Below are 13,773 nucleotides of genomic sequence, written 5' to 3'. Positions count from 1 at the left end.
GTCATGGCCACCACTCTCATTTACCTACTGAGCTAGTCATCTGTTATACAGGCCTACTGTTTGATCATGGTATCCCTTAAAGGGAAAAGTGAGCCAACCACCTCAAGTCTTTTCCCAAATGTGGAAAAGACTAGTGACTAAAGGTAATTTTAAACATATTTCCGAGAGCAGAAACACTGAAAGGTAGCCCATTTGTTTCAAGCAATCATGAGTAGCTAAATGTCACACCTGTAGGAAACCTTCAAACTGTGGAATTAACAGCTCCACTCTTCTGAAGGTACATATCAATACCTGTAACCACATGATAGTAGTGTATAGTCAAAATAATGCTAATCAAGAATGCAAATGGGATATTTCTGGTTGATGGGTACAAGCTCTCTCTCTATTTGGGTGCTGGGGAAAATTTTGGTAAACAGGGCCAGTGACAGCTAGGTAGTGGTTTCCACATTTGTAAGAAACAGAAGCAGTATCTCACTGGTAAACCTTAGTGACCCCTAGACTGAGCACTTCCTTTTGAGTGTGTTGAGGTTTCTCACTTGGAGGAGGTGGGACTCTGTCCCTGCAAATCTAGGGTCTAGTGAAGGATGAGTGGTGTCCCTAAAATAGACTGCTTTTTGGTGATAGAAGATTTTCAATCCAGCCCATTGTCAGCCAGACTTTGGTCAATGTTGCTCAGACCGTTGTTCTGATGCCAATTCAGTGAAACATTAGGAGTCACAGACATCATTTCCTAAATCCCCCAGTTATGAGTCTGTATGTGCAACTCCCCAGCAAATCCAGAATACCTTATGGTTCAGCTATGGTCTGCTTCAGGAAATCTTATAATTGCTAGAGCCCTCATGGGAACATGGTTTACAATATTTTGATCTCTGAGTCAAATTTGGGATCCAAATATACTTCAGTACATAGGAGTTGATCAGCTGGTCACCGTAAAATGCTGACACGGAGAAGATTATGGGGATGATATCCTCAGTTAGAATGTCTCTATTCCTATAAAAGAGCTCTTTCTCGACCACTGATTATATTTTGGATGGGGGATCATATGAGGGAGGGAAAATCTTACATATAGACTTGGACTGCTTTCCTTCCTGAGATATTTTCTACAGGATCACCACAGGAAATATTGCAGCATCAAGATTCGAGAGAGAGAGAGATAGAAGGAGAGAGGAGGGAGAAGGTGAAAGAGAGAGAGGAGTGTTGGATTCAAGGAACTGTTCAGGGTAAGATCTCATTTCTGATTAAGTGTCTTTGTTTCAGTTTGATAGGCATCATCAGGGAAGGAACAGCAATGTGGTACTATTTTTTTCACTCCTTATTAGTGTGATTGTTATATGTCCCCATAATTTTCACTGCTCTCTGCTAGAATTTATGGTTTAGAGCCACGTTAAGCTCTAAAATTTCATGATGTGGTGATTAGGTAAAGGGAAGTAGACATTATTCATGAGAAAAAAAATCCCCTTCCCATTTAAAGGGCATCTCTGTTGTGATATTCCTCACTCTTTCCTTGCTTTCAGGCATATTGGGAAGTGGGACTTTTTCAATCAAAAAATTTTGATTCAAAATTTTGAAATACTGTGTTTATGGGATTCAGGATTTGAAATAACGTTTGATCCTGAATGGCTACTCATATTCAGGGAAAATGCCATAATTATGTAGAGAGCAGGTGGGGGCAGAGTGCGTGGAGATGTCTTCCTTCTGAAATCTCAAGGCAAACTGTTTGCCATGGAAATGGAATGGCACGAATCAACCCTTGTGGCCCAACTACCACTCTGAGAGGAGAGGTGTGTGTAGGGTAGCATTTTGGAAACTCTCACCTTCACACCTTGAATCTTCAGTGCTGGGCACCCAAAGATGTTGTAATGGAGGTATGTTGATACTGATGTGAAGGGTCATCCAACAGATGAGTGGTATATTTTGACAAAAAAAAGATATTGCCTCCATTGTTAGACTCATGGCCACCACTCTTTTCAGTCTACCGAGTTAGACATGGATTAGATGGGCTTGCTGTTTCGTCATAGTATATTTTAAAGGGACTAGTAATCAAAACACCTTATATTTTTTTCCTTCATGTGAAAAAAGACACGTGCCTAATGGCCATTATAAACACGTAATCCCAAAACACCAGGAAGGAAACCTATCCCTGTGCCTTCAATGAGAACGAGACCCTCAATATCACACCTGAATTAGATATTCAAATGGGGGAATTACAGCTACGCTTTTCTAAATGTTCATGTAAATAGCTGAAACCATAATTTAGACATCTAAAGGAAAAGAATGAAGATATGGAATGAAACGTATATATTACTTGGGATTTCCTGTGATGAAGAGCAAAAGCCCACTCTTCCTTTGGGTGCTGTCTTGTAGTATGTTGAACAGGGCGAAGGCCAGCTTGATAATTGTGTCCACAAATGTAATGAAGGTAAGGAGTTTCTCTCTGTGATCCTCCATTAGCCATGTGTCACGGACTACAAGTGGAGTGTCTTCAGGTATCCCTATTGGAGGAGAGGGGACTCTGTCCCTGCCAACTGAGGTTTTGGAGAAGGATGAAGAGTGTCCAAAATAGACTCATTTTTAGCTTCAGAAAACTTTCACTCTAGCCCATTGTCACACAGGCCTTGTTCAAGTGTCCTCAAAATGTTGTCAGATGACAATTCAATGAAACATGAAGAATCACAATCTTCATTTCCTAAATGCTGCAAGCACAAGTCCAGATGTCCACCTCGCCAGCAAATCCAGAGGACCTGATCTTCCAGGTGTGGTCTGTTGTAGGGAAGCTACGTCTTGCAAGAACCCTCATGTGAACATGATTGAAAATATTTTGAAAAATGAGTCAAATTTGGGACAAAATAGACCACAGTACACATGAGGTGGTCAGCAGGTCACTGTGAGGCACTGACAATGGGAACAGTGGTGGGGGGTGGCCCGAGTTGTAACATCTCTATTCCTATAGTGTATTTCACTTTGAACCACTGATTGTATTTTGGATGGGGAATTGGAAGACAGAGGGAAAATGTTGTGTAAAGAATGGACTGCTCTCCTGGCTGAGATATTTCATCCATGATCACTGCATTTATTCATGGGGCAGAAATATTCAAGAGAAAGTGAAAGTGTGAGAAAGGTAGAGAGAGAGGAGGGGGAGAGAGAGAAACAAAGAGAGAGATAAAGGAGATTTTTATTCAATCAACAGTCAATGTTAAAATCTAAGTGACAAGTAGGTGTTTGTGATTCAGATGTATATCCAACTTCAGGGAAGATAAAACACCCTTGCCCCAGATTTCACTCCTCATTGGCATGTCTCTTGAAATGTGGCCCTTACATACATGGATCCTCACTGGAAGATAGGGGTTAGAGGTCCTGTTTAGCACACTTTTCCTAAAAAATATCATAATGTTGAGATCATGTTAAACGACAGTAGACATTTGACCTGACCAAAAAGTCCCTTCACAGGTAAAGGGATTTTCATGTTGTGTTTTTCCTCACTCTATCCTTGTTTTCAGTATCTAGGCTCTTTGAGAAGTGGGTATTTTTGACTCACATATTTTTAAGTGAGATTTTATACTTTGTATACCTTGGATGCCTTTTTTGAAAAAAAAATTGACTCTGAATTTCCACACATGTTCAGGTAAAAAGACATCATTTTGTAGACAGAATATTGGACCAGAGTGGGCAGAGATGCCTTCCCTCCGAAAGTTACAGGCCAAATGGTGGCCAGGGAAATGGCATGATGACCTTTGAGCCTAGCTGCAAACCAGGCACTCTATGAGATATAATGTACATGTTGGATGGCAGGTGGGAAGCATCTATATATACAGAATTGAGTGCACGGGCTTGCTGTTGGATCATGATGTATCTTAAATGGAACAGTGAGACAACCACCTGAAGTTTTTTCTACAATTGAAAAGAGCATCATGTCTACTGGCCTTTTGAATCACATAATCCCAGAACAACAAGATAACCATGCCCCTCAGCCCTCAACCAGGCAAAAGGCCCTCAAAATCACCACTAAAGAAGACATTCAGAGGAGGAATATTACAGCTCCACTCTTCTGAATATACATGTCAATAGCTGAAACCTCACGCTAGCCCTCCAAACAAAGGAATATTAACCAAGAATGAACCTAGTATATTTCAGTTGGATTTTACACAATTTGATAACACAAGTCCTCTCACTCTTTGGGTGCTTTCTGGTAGTCTGTTGACTAGAGTTAGTGCCACATTGTGTGTGGTGTCCTCAATTATAAGGAAGGGAAGATGGGTCTCTCTTATGATCCTCCATGAGCCCTCTGGTGAGATATTCACGTGGACTTCCTTGATGGTTTCCTCTTGGTAAAGAGGGGACTCTGTCCCTGAAAATCAAGTGTCTCGAGAATGAGGAGGATTTTCCCAAATAGAGACTGGATTTGGGTGACAGAATATTTGCACTCTGGCCCATTGCCAGCCAGGCCTTTCACCAGATGCTCAGACTGTTGTTCAGATACCACTTCATTGAGACATGAAGAGACACAATCTTCATTTGCTAAATGTCCCAAGCACAAGTCCGGATGTCCACATTCCCAGCAGATCCAGAACAGTTGATCATCCAGGTGTGGTCTCCTGTAGGAAAGCTACTTCTTGCTTGAGCCCTTATGTGAAGGTGGTTTATTATGCTTTGATATCTGAGTCAAATTTGGGACCCCATTGAGCACATTACACATGAGGTGCCAGTGGGTCACCATGAAGGGCTGACAATGGGAAGAGTGGGTGGAGGATGGCCAGAGTTGGAATGTCTCCATTTCTATGGAGGAATTCTTTCTGGACCATAGCTTGTATTTTGGATGGGGTTCAGAATATGGAGAGAAAAGATTGGGTAAATACCTCCTCATTACATCCAGGATCACCAAAGGAAACATTGGGGAAATAGGATTCAAAAGAGAGTGAAGGAGAGAAAACCAGAGGGGGAGAGAGAAAGGAGATATTGATTCAAGCAACAGTCCAGGGCAAGATCTAAGCACTAAGCAGGTGTCTGTCTTTCAGGTGGATATCCGACTTTAGGAAAGAAACAGAACCCTTGTCCCAGATTATTCAGTCTTTATTGCAATGAATCTTGAAATATGGCCCTTACATTCACTGCTCACCCCTTGAAGATAGGGGTTAGACCCCTGTTTGGCACCCTTTTCCTATAAAATGGCATGATGTGGTGGTCAGGTTAAAGGTCAGAAGATATTTTACCTATGCCAAAAAGATGCTTCCCATATAAAGGGCTTCTCACATGGTGTCCTTCCTCAATCTTTCCTTGTTTTAATTATCCAGGCTACTTGAGGAGTGGGTCTTTTACAATCACATATTTCCTTTTCAAATCATAATTTATACTGTGAATGCCTGGGATGCATTTTTAATAAAAAAAATTGACCCTGAACTGACACACATATTCAAGGAAAGTGCATTAATTTTGTAGAGAGCAGGTGGGACCAGAGTGGGCAGAGTTTACTTCCCTCTGTAAGTTCCAGGCTGACTGGTTACAACAGCAATGGCATGACCCACATCCGCTTTGTGGCACACCCAAGTGCCACTCTGTGAGAAAAGTGTGCATGTGAGACTCCCTCAAAACTCGAGTATTGGACCAAGGGCAGCCTGAGATGTTCTGGATGCATGCTGATAGTGGTGTAAATGATGAACAATCAGATGTGTGGGATGTTATGATGAAAAACATATCCACCTTTAACCTCATTACCACCTCCCTCATCAGTCTCCCAATGTAGACATCAATTATAGAGCCCTGATGTTTGATAATGGTATATCTTAAAGGGATCTGTGTACCAACCACCTAATATTTTCCTAAAAGTGAAAAAATACTGATGACTAATGGCTGCTTGATACACATCAACCCAAAGCCAAAAAAAGGAAACCATACACCTCGACCTTCAACCAAGAATGAAGCCCTCAATGTCACCCCTGAGGAAGGCATACAAAAGGGGTAAATTATGGATTGACTCTTATGAATATATATATGTAGACGACTGAAACCACATGCTAGCCTTCCAATAAAAGGAAATTTACCAAAGAATGAAACCAGGATATTTCAGGAAGATTTTCCAAAATTGATAAGCAAAATCCCTCTCTCTTTGGGTGCTGGCAGGTAGTGTGGTGACTAGGGCCTGGGCCAGCATATGTGTTGTCTCCACAATTGTAAGGAAGATAAGGAGGGTCTCTCTTGTGAACCACCATGAGCCTTGTGCTGATGGCTTCAAGTGGAACATCTTGAGGATTCCAACTTTGCAGAGAAGGGATTCTATCCTGGCCAATCGAGGATCTAGACAAGGATGAGGATTGTCCCAAATAGAGACTGTTTTCCGTGACAAAATACTTGCAATTCGGCCCATTGTCCAGAAGGCCAAGGTCAAGTGTGCTCAGACTTGTGTTCAGAAGTCAACTCATTGAGACATGAAGAGTCAAAAATGTCGTTTCCTAAATGCCCAAAGCATGAGTCCAGATTTCCCACAACCCAGTAGATCCATAAGACTCAATGGTCCAGGTTTGGTCTGCTGCACGAAAGCTAATTCTTTCTACAGCACTCATGTGAACGTGGTTGAAAATATTTTGATCTCTGAGTCAAATTTGTGACCACATAAACCACAGTACACATGAGGTTGTCAGCAGGTCACTGTTAATGGCTGAAAATGGGAAGATTGGGGGAGGATGGCCTGAGTTAGAATGTCTCCATTCCTACATAGGAGTTATTCTTGGACAACCGATTGTGTTTTGCATGGCGTTTGTAATATGGATGGAAAATATTTGGGAAAAACAAGGACTGCTCTCCTGGCTGAGATATTGCTTCTAGGATCACCCCCGGCAATGTTGGGACAGCAGGATGAGAGAGAGAGGGAAGGAGGGAGAGACAGATGGGGAGATAGAGAGAGTGAGATAAAGGAGATTTTGATTAAAGATACTGTCTAGGGAAGATCTCAGAACGAAGCATGTGTCTGGGCTTCAGGTGTATATCCAACTTCTGGGAAGAAACAGCACTCTTGCCCCAGATTCATCACTACTTATTGGCAAGACTCTTGAATTAAACCTTACATTCACTGCTCCCCACTTGCAGATAGGGGTTAGAGCCCCTGTTTGGCACCCCTTCCTCTAAAATGGCATGATGTGGGGGTCAGAATAAAGGATAGTAGAATTTTTCCCTGAGACCAAAAGCCCCTTCCCATGTAAAGGTCTTATCACTTTGTGTTCTTCGTCACTCTTTCCTTGTTTTCAGTGTGCAGGCTCTTTGGGAAGTTCTTTATTTCACTCACATATTTTCTTTCCAACTGAGAGTATAGAATGTCAATTCCTTGAAGTTTTTGAAAAAAAAAATTGACTCTGAACTGTCACACTAAAAATATGATCTCCATATTTAGCCTCATAGCCACAACTCTCATCAGTCTACAGAGCTAGACATCGACTATAGATTCTTGCTGATTGGCAATGATATATCCTAAAGAGACCAGTGAGTCAAACACCTCAAGTCTTTTCCTACATATCAAAAAAGATGTATGCCTAATGGCCATTTGAAATATATCATCCCAGAGCCCAAACAGGGAATCCAAACCCCCAGACTTCACCCAAACAGGAGGTCCTCAATGTCAGCCCTGAAAAAGATATTGACAAGGGGGAAATTACAGCTACACTCTTCTGAATATACATGTCAATAACTGAAACCACATGCTAGCTTTCCATAGCAAAGGTATTATATGTGAGAGTGAACACAGGAAATTTCAGATGGGTTTCCCACAGTTTGACAATAAAAATCCCTCCCTATCTATGGGTGCTGGCTGTTAGTGTGGTGACTAGGGCCACTGCAAACTGGTTTGTGGTGTCCAAAATTGTAAGAAAGGGATGGAGGGTCTCTGCAGTGATCCACCATGAGCCCTGTGGTGAGGTCTTAATGTGAAGTGTCTTGAGGGTTCCATATTAGACGAGAGGGGAATCGTACTTTCAAATTGAAGTTCTAGAGAAGGAAAAGGACTGTTCAAAATAGACTGGTTTGGGGTGACTGAAAACTTGCACTCCAGCCATTGACAGCCAGGCCTTGGTCAAGGGTGCTCAGACCTTTGTTCTGATGCCAATTCAGTGAGACATGAAGAGTCACAAACTTCATTTCCAAAATCCCTCGTGTTCAGAAGTCCACCAACCCAGCAAATCCAGAAGACCTGATTTTCCAGGTCTGGTCTGCTGTGAATGTCAATGGCTGACCATTGCCAGAATTGTTATTATTGCATGAATTGGAATGTCTCTATCTCCAGAGAGGATTTCTTCCTGGGCCACCACATGTAGTTTGGATGTGGGATAGGAAGATGGAGGTAAATTGCCTGGTAAATATCTTGGGTGCTCTCCTGGCTGAGATATTTCTTCCAGGATCACCCCAGGTATTCTTGGGGCAGCAGGATTTGAGAGAGAGTGAAGAAGGTATTTGGAGAGAGAGACTATGAGATAGAGGAGATGATTCAAGCAACAGTCCAGGGCAAGATAGCAACATTGAGCAGGTGCCTGGGATTAATGTGTATATCAGACTTCAGGGAAGAAATAGCACTCCTGTTAAAGAAATTTCAATCCTCCTTGGCATGAATATTGAAATGTTGCCCTTGTATTCACTCCTCCCCACTGGAAAAAAGTGTCAGAGCCGTTGTTTTTCACCCTTTTCTCTAAAATGGCTTAACGAAGGGGTCAGCTTAAAGAAAAGAAACAAAAAGCTCCTTTCCATATAAAGGGCTTCTCCTGTTGTTTTCTTCTTCACTCATTTCTCCTTTTCAATATCCAGACTATTTGGGAAGTGGGTAAGTTTCACTCACATATTTTCTTTCCAACTGAGAGTTTATACTGTGTAATCCTAGGATGCAGTTTATGAAAAGAAATATTGATGCTGAACTGCCACACACGTTCAGGGAAAGAGCCATTATTTATGTAGTAAGCAGTTGGGCCCAGAGTGGCAGAATTGCCTTCCCTCTGAAAGTTCCAGGCCAACCGGTTTCCACAGCAATTGCATGATGCCAAATGAGCCTTGCAGTCCAACTGTCAATCTGTGAGATATGGTGGTGTGGCTTGTGCGGAATTCTCACACTTACACACTGAGGGTTGGACTATTGGCACCTTGTGCTGTTTTCTGGAGGTATGTAGATACTTAAGTAAATGATGGTCCATTTGATGGGTTGTGTATTTTGACAAGCAACATTCTTTCCATCTTTAACTCATGGCCACCACTCTCATCAGTCCACCGAGGTAGACATGGATAATACAGGCTTGCTTTTGATTATCACATGTCTTAAAAGTATTTCTTGTCCTGCCCTTGTGGGAAAAGACCACTTCAAATCTTTTCCTAAATGTGAAAAAAGACTCATCCCCAATGGTATTTTTTAATACATCTTCCTAGATCCCAAACACGGAAATCATTCCCCTGGGCCTTCAACCAAGCAGGAGGCCATTGATGTCATACCTGAAGAGACAATCAAAATGGGGAAATTACAGCTCCACTCTAGCCAGCTAGCACTATAAATGCAAATTAATGTTAAAAGAAATTGAAACCTGGCTGATTCAGGTGCATATCCAGGATTTGATATGCACAAGCCTTCTCTCTCTTTCGGTGCTGACTGGTATAGTGTTAGGTACCAGTGCCATTTGTTTGTGGTGTCCATAATTGTAAGGAAGGGAAGGATAGTCTCTCTTGTGACCTCTGCGAGCCCTGTTTTTAGGTCTTGAAAAGGAGTGTCTTGATAGTTCTCTCTTGGAGAACAAGGGGTTCTGTCCCTGCAAATCAAGGGTGTAGTGTAGGAAGAGGAGTGTCCCAAATAGAAACTGATTTGGATAACAGAATACTTGCATTCTGGCTCATTGTCCACATGGACTTTGTCAATTGTACTCAGCCAGGACATTGGTCATGGATGCTCTTGCCAATATTTGCATTCCAATTCAGTGTGACATGAAGAGTCATAGACTTCATTACCTAAATCCCCCAAGCTCGATTTCAGATGTCCTCCTCCCCATGAAATCCAGAAAACCAATCATCCAGGTGTGTTCTGCTGCAGGAAAGCTAATTCTTGCTAGAGCCCTCACGTGAATGTTGTTGAAAAATTTTTGATCACTGAGTCAAAATTGGGACCTAGCAGACTGCAGTATACATGATGTAGTCATGGTGTCACTGTTAAGGGATGACAATTGGAAGTGTTGGGTTATGATGGCTCCAGGTGAAATGTCTTTATTTCTATAGAGGTTATCTTTCTGAACTACAACTTGTATTTTGGATGTGTGATCAGAAGACAAAGGGAAAATATTTGGTAAAGATTTGACTGCACCCCTGGTTGAGATGTTTCACACAGGATCATCCCAGTTGTTCCTAGGGAAGCAGGTTTTGAGTGAGAGTCAAGGAGGTAAAAGGAGAGAGAGAGAGAAAGAGATTTTGATTCAAGAAACAGTCAAGGTCAAGATCTCAGCACTGAGTAGGTGTCTGTAGTTCAGGTGGATATCTGAATTCAGAGAATAAACGCACTCTTGTTCCAACTCCTTCTCTCCTTATTGGCTTGACTCTTGAAATATGGCCCTTACATTAACTGCTCTCCACTGTATCATATGTGCTAGATCCCCTCTTTGGCACACTTAGCCTCTAAAATGGCATGATGTTGGGATAAGGTTAAAGGACATTATACATTTTCCCTGAGCCAAAAAGAACCTTCCCCTGTAAATATCTTCTCATGTAGTGTCCTTACTCCCCCTTTCCTTTTTATTCACAATCCAGGCTATGTGGTAAGTGGGTCTTTTTCACTCACATATTTCCTGACAGCTAGTTTGTACTGTGTATTACTGGGATGCAATTTTGGGAAAGTTATATTAAACCTGAACTGCCACACAGTTTCAGGGAAAGAGCCATGATTATGTACAGAGCAGGTGGGCTCAGAGTGAGCAGAGTTGCCTTCCCTCTTAATGTTCCATGCCAACAGGTTGCCACAGAATTGGCATGATGCACATCAAGCCTTGCAGCCAAAATGCCAGACTGTTAGATGAGAGGGGTCTGTTGAGCAGCATGTGGGAAGCTCTAAAACTCTTACCTCGAGGGTTTGATCTTGGGCACACTTAGCTGTTGATCTGGAGGTATGTTGATACGTATGAAAAGGATGTTCAATCAGGAGGCTGGTAAATTTCATGAAAAATATTATCTCAATCTTTTAGGCTCATGCCCACCATCTCATCAGTCTACCAATATAGACATTGATTATACAGGCTTGCTCTTTGGTCATGGTGTATATTTAAGGGACCAGTGAGATGATAATATCAACTATTTTCCTACATGTGATAAAAGACTCATGCCTAATTGCCCTTAGAAACAAGTAATCACAGAGAACCAATATGGCCACCATTCCTCCCTTCCTTCAACCAAGCACAAGGCCATGGATGTCACCCCTGAAGAAGACATTCAATAGGGGGAAAATACAGCTCCACTTTTCTGCATATATATGTCAATACATTAAGACACATGCTAGCCTTGTAAATCAAAGGCATTTTAAATGAGAATGTAATTGGGATAATTAGGTAGATTTTCCACATTTTTATAAGAACAAGCCCTCCCTCTCTTTGGGTGAGGGTAGTGTGGGGACTAGGGCCAGTTCCAGCATATTTCTGGTGTCCACAAGTATAAAACATTGAATTAGTGTCTCTCCTGTGATCCTCCATGAGCCCTGTGGTGAGGACTTCATTTGGTTTCCCGTTTGGAAGAGAGGGTATTTTATCCCTGCCAATTGATGGTCTAGAGGAGGAAGAGTGTCTCAAATAGAGACTGGTTTTGTGTGACTGAAAACTTTCACTCAGGCCCGTTGTCAGCCAGGTCTTTGTCAAGGTTGCTCAGGCTAATGATAGGATGACAATTCAGTGAGACATGAGGTGTCACAGAATTCATTTCCCAAATTCCCTCAGCTCGAGTCCAGAATTCAACTTCCCCATCAAAATAAGAATTCCTGATCATCCAGGTGTGGTCTGCTGAAGGAAAGCTAATATTTGCTAGAGCCATTCTGAAAACGTGCTTGAAAATATTTTGATCTCTGAGTCAAATTATGGACCACGTAGACCACAGTGCACATGAGGTGGTTAGCGGATCACCGTGAATACTGACAATTGTAATAGTGGGGGGAGGCCCGAGTTGGAATGGCTCTATTCATACAGAGGAGTTCTTTAAAGACCACCAATAGTGAGTTTTTGATTCAAGAAACAATCCAGGGCAAGTTCTAAGTGTTGAGCAATGTCTGTTTTTCAGGTGGATATCTGATATCAGGAAACAAACAGTACACTTGTTCCAGATCATTCACTCCCTCCTTTCATGAATCAGGAAATGTGGCCTTACATTCAAAGTACCCAGCAGGAATTTAGGGCTTAAAGCCCCTATTTGGCACCCTTTTCCTCTAAAATTGCATGATGTAGGGATGAAAGCAAAGGAGAATATTAATTTTCCCTGAGCCAAACATAACCATATAATGTGCTTCTCACACATTACATGGAACCTGTGTACTCCCTCAGGTTTCCTTGTGTTAAATATTGAGGCTATTTGGGAACTGGATCTTTTTCACTCACATATATTCTTCCCAAATGAGAGTTTATACTGTGGTTTTCTGGGATGCACATTTTGAAAAATAAATTTTAACCCCGAACACATGTACAGATAAAGATCTGTAATTGTGTAAAGATGAGGTGGGGCCCAGAATAGGCAGAATTGCCTTCCCTCAGAAAGGTCCAGGCCAACTGATTATTATGAAGTGACATGATGCCTCTGGAGACTTGTAACACAACAACCTCTCTGAGAGGGTGAAGTGCATGTGTGGCAGCATATGGAAAGATGTCAACATCGCTACTCAAGGGTTGAATAATGGGGACACAGAGATTCTATTCTGTAGGTATGTTGATACTGATATAAAGGATGAAAAATATTATATCCATATTAGCATCATGGCCACCACTCTCATCACTCTCCTGAGCAAGACATCGATTATGGTCTTGCTGTTTGATCATGGTATATCTTAATGGGGCCAGTGAGCAGAACACTGACAGTTTTTGTACATGTGATAAAAGAATCATAATAAATGGCCATTTTAACACGTCACCTCAGAACACAAACACGGAAACTATGCCCTTCTGCCTTCAACCAAGCAGGAGGACCTAGATATCACCCATGAAGACATTTAAAAGGGAAAAATTACCTTTCAACCCTTCTGAATGGACATGTCAACAGCTGAAACCACATGCTAGAATTCCAAATGCAAAGAATGCTAAAAGAGAATGAAACTGGAATGTTTCTTGGATATCCAAAAGTTGATGTGCACAAGCCCTCTCTCTCTTTGCGTTCTAGTTGATAGTGTGTTGTTTACTAGGGCTAGAGCCATCTGATTAGTGGTGTCCACATTCTCATGGAATGGAAAGAGAGTCTCTTCTGGGATCATTGTGAGCACTGGTGTGAGGTCTTCAACTTGAGGGTCCTGGGGTTTCCCCTTTTTATGAGAGGCATTTCAGTTCCTGCAAATTGTGGGTCTAGGTAAAGATGAGTTGTGTCACAATTACAGACTGGTGCTGGATGAAAGAAGACTTTCACTGTGTTCAATTGTCAGACAGGCCTTGGTCAAGGTTGCTCAGACTGCTTATGGGATGCATATTAAATGAGACATGAAGAGTCACATACTTCATTTTCTAAATCCCCCAAGGAATTGTCCAGATATCTACCTCTCCAGCGAATCTACAAAACCATATCATACAGGTGTGATCAGTTGCAGGAAACCTGATTTTG

This window comes from Sus scrofa, chromosome Y (assembly GCF_054392235.1).
Source record: "Sus scrofa isolate SSC_HxYL_T2T_F1_AM1 chromosome Y, Sscrofa_HxYL_maternal_Yorkshire_Landrace_v2.0, whole genome shotgun sequence".
In the NCBI taxonomy this organism is placed as follows: domain Eukaryota; kingdom Metazoa; phylum Chordata; class Mammalia; order Artiodactyla; family Suidae; genus Sus; species Sus scrofa.
The sequence above is the reverse complement of the archived record's forward strand: the minus strand, read 5'-3'. Positions refer to the sequence as shown.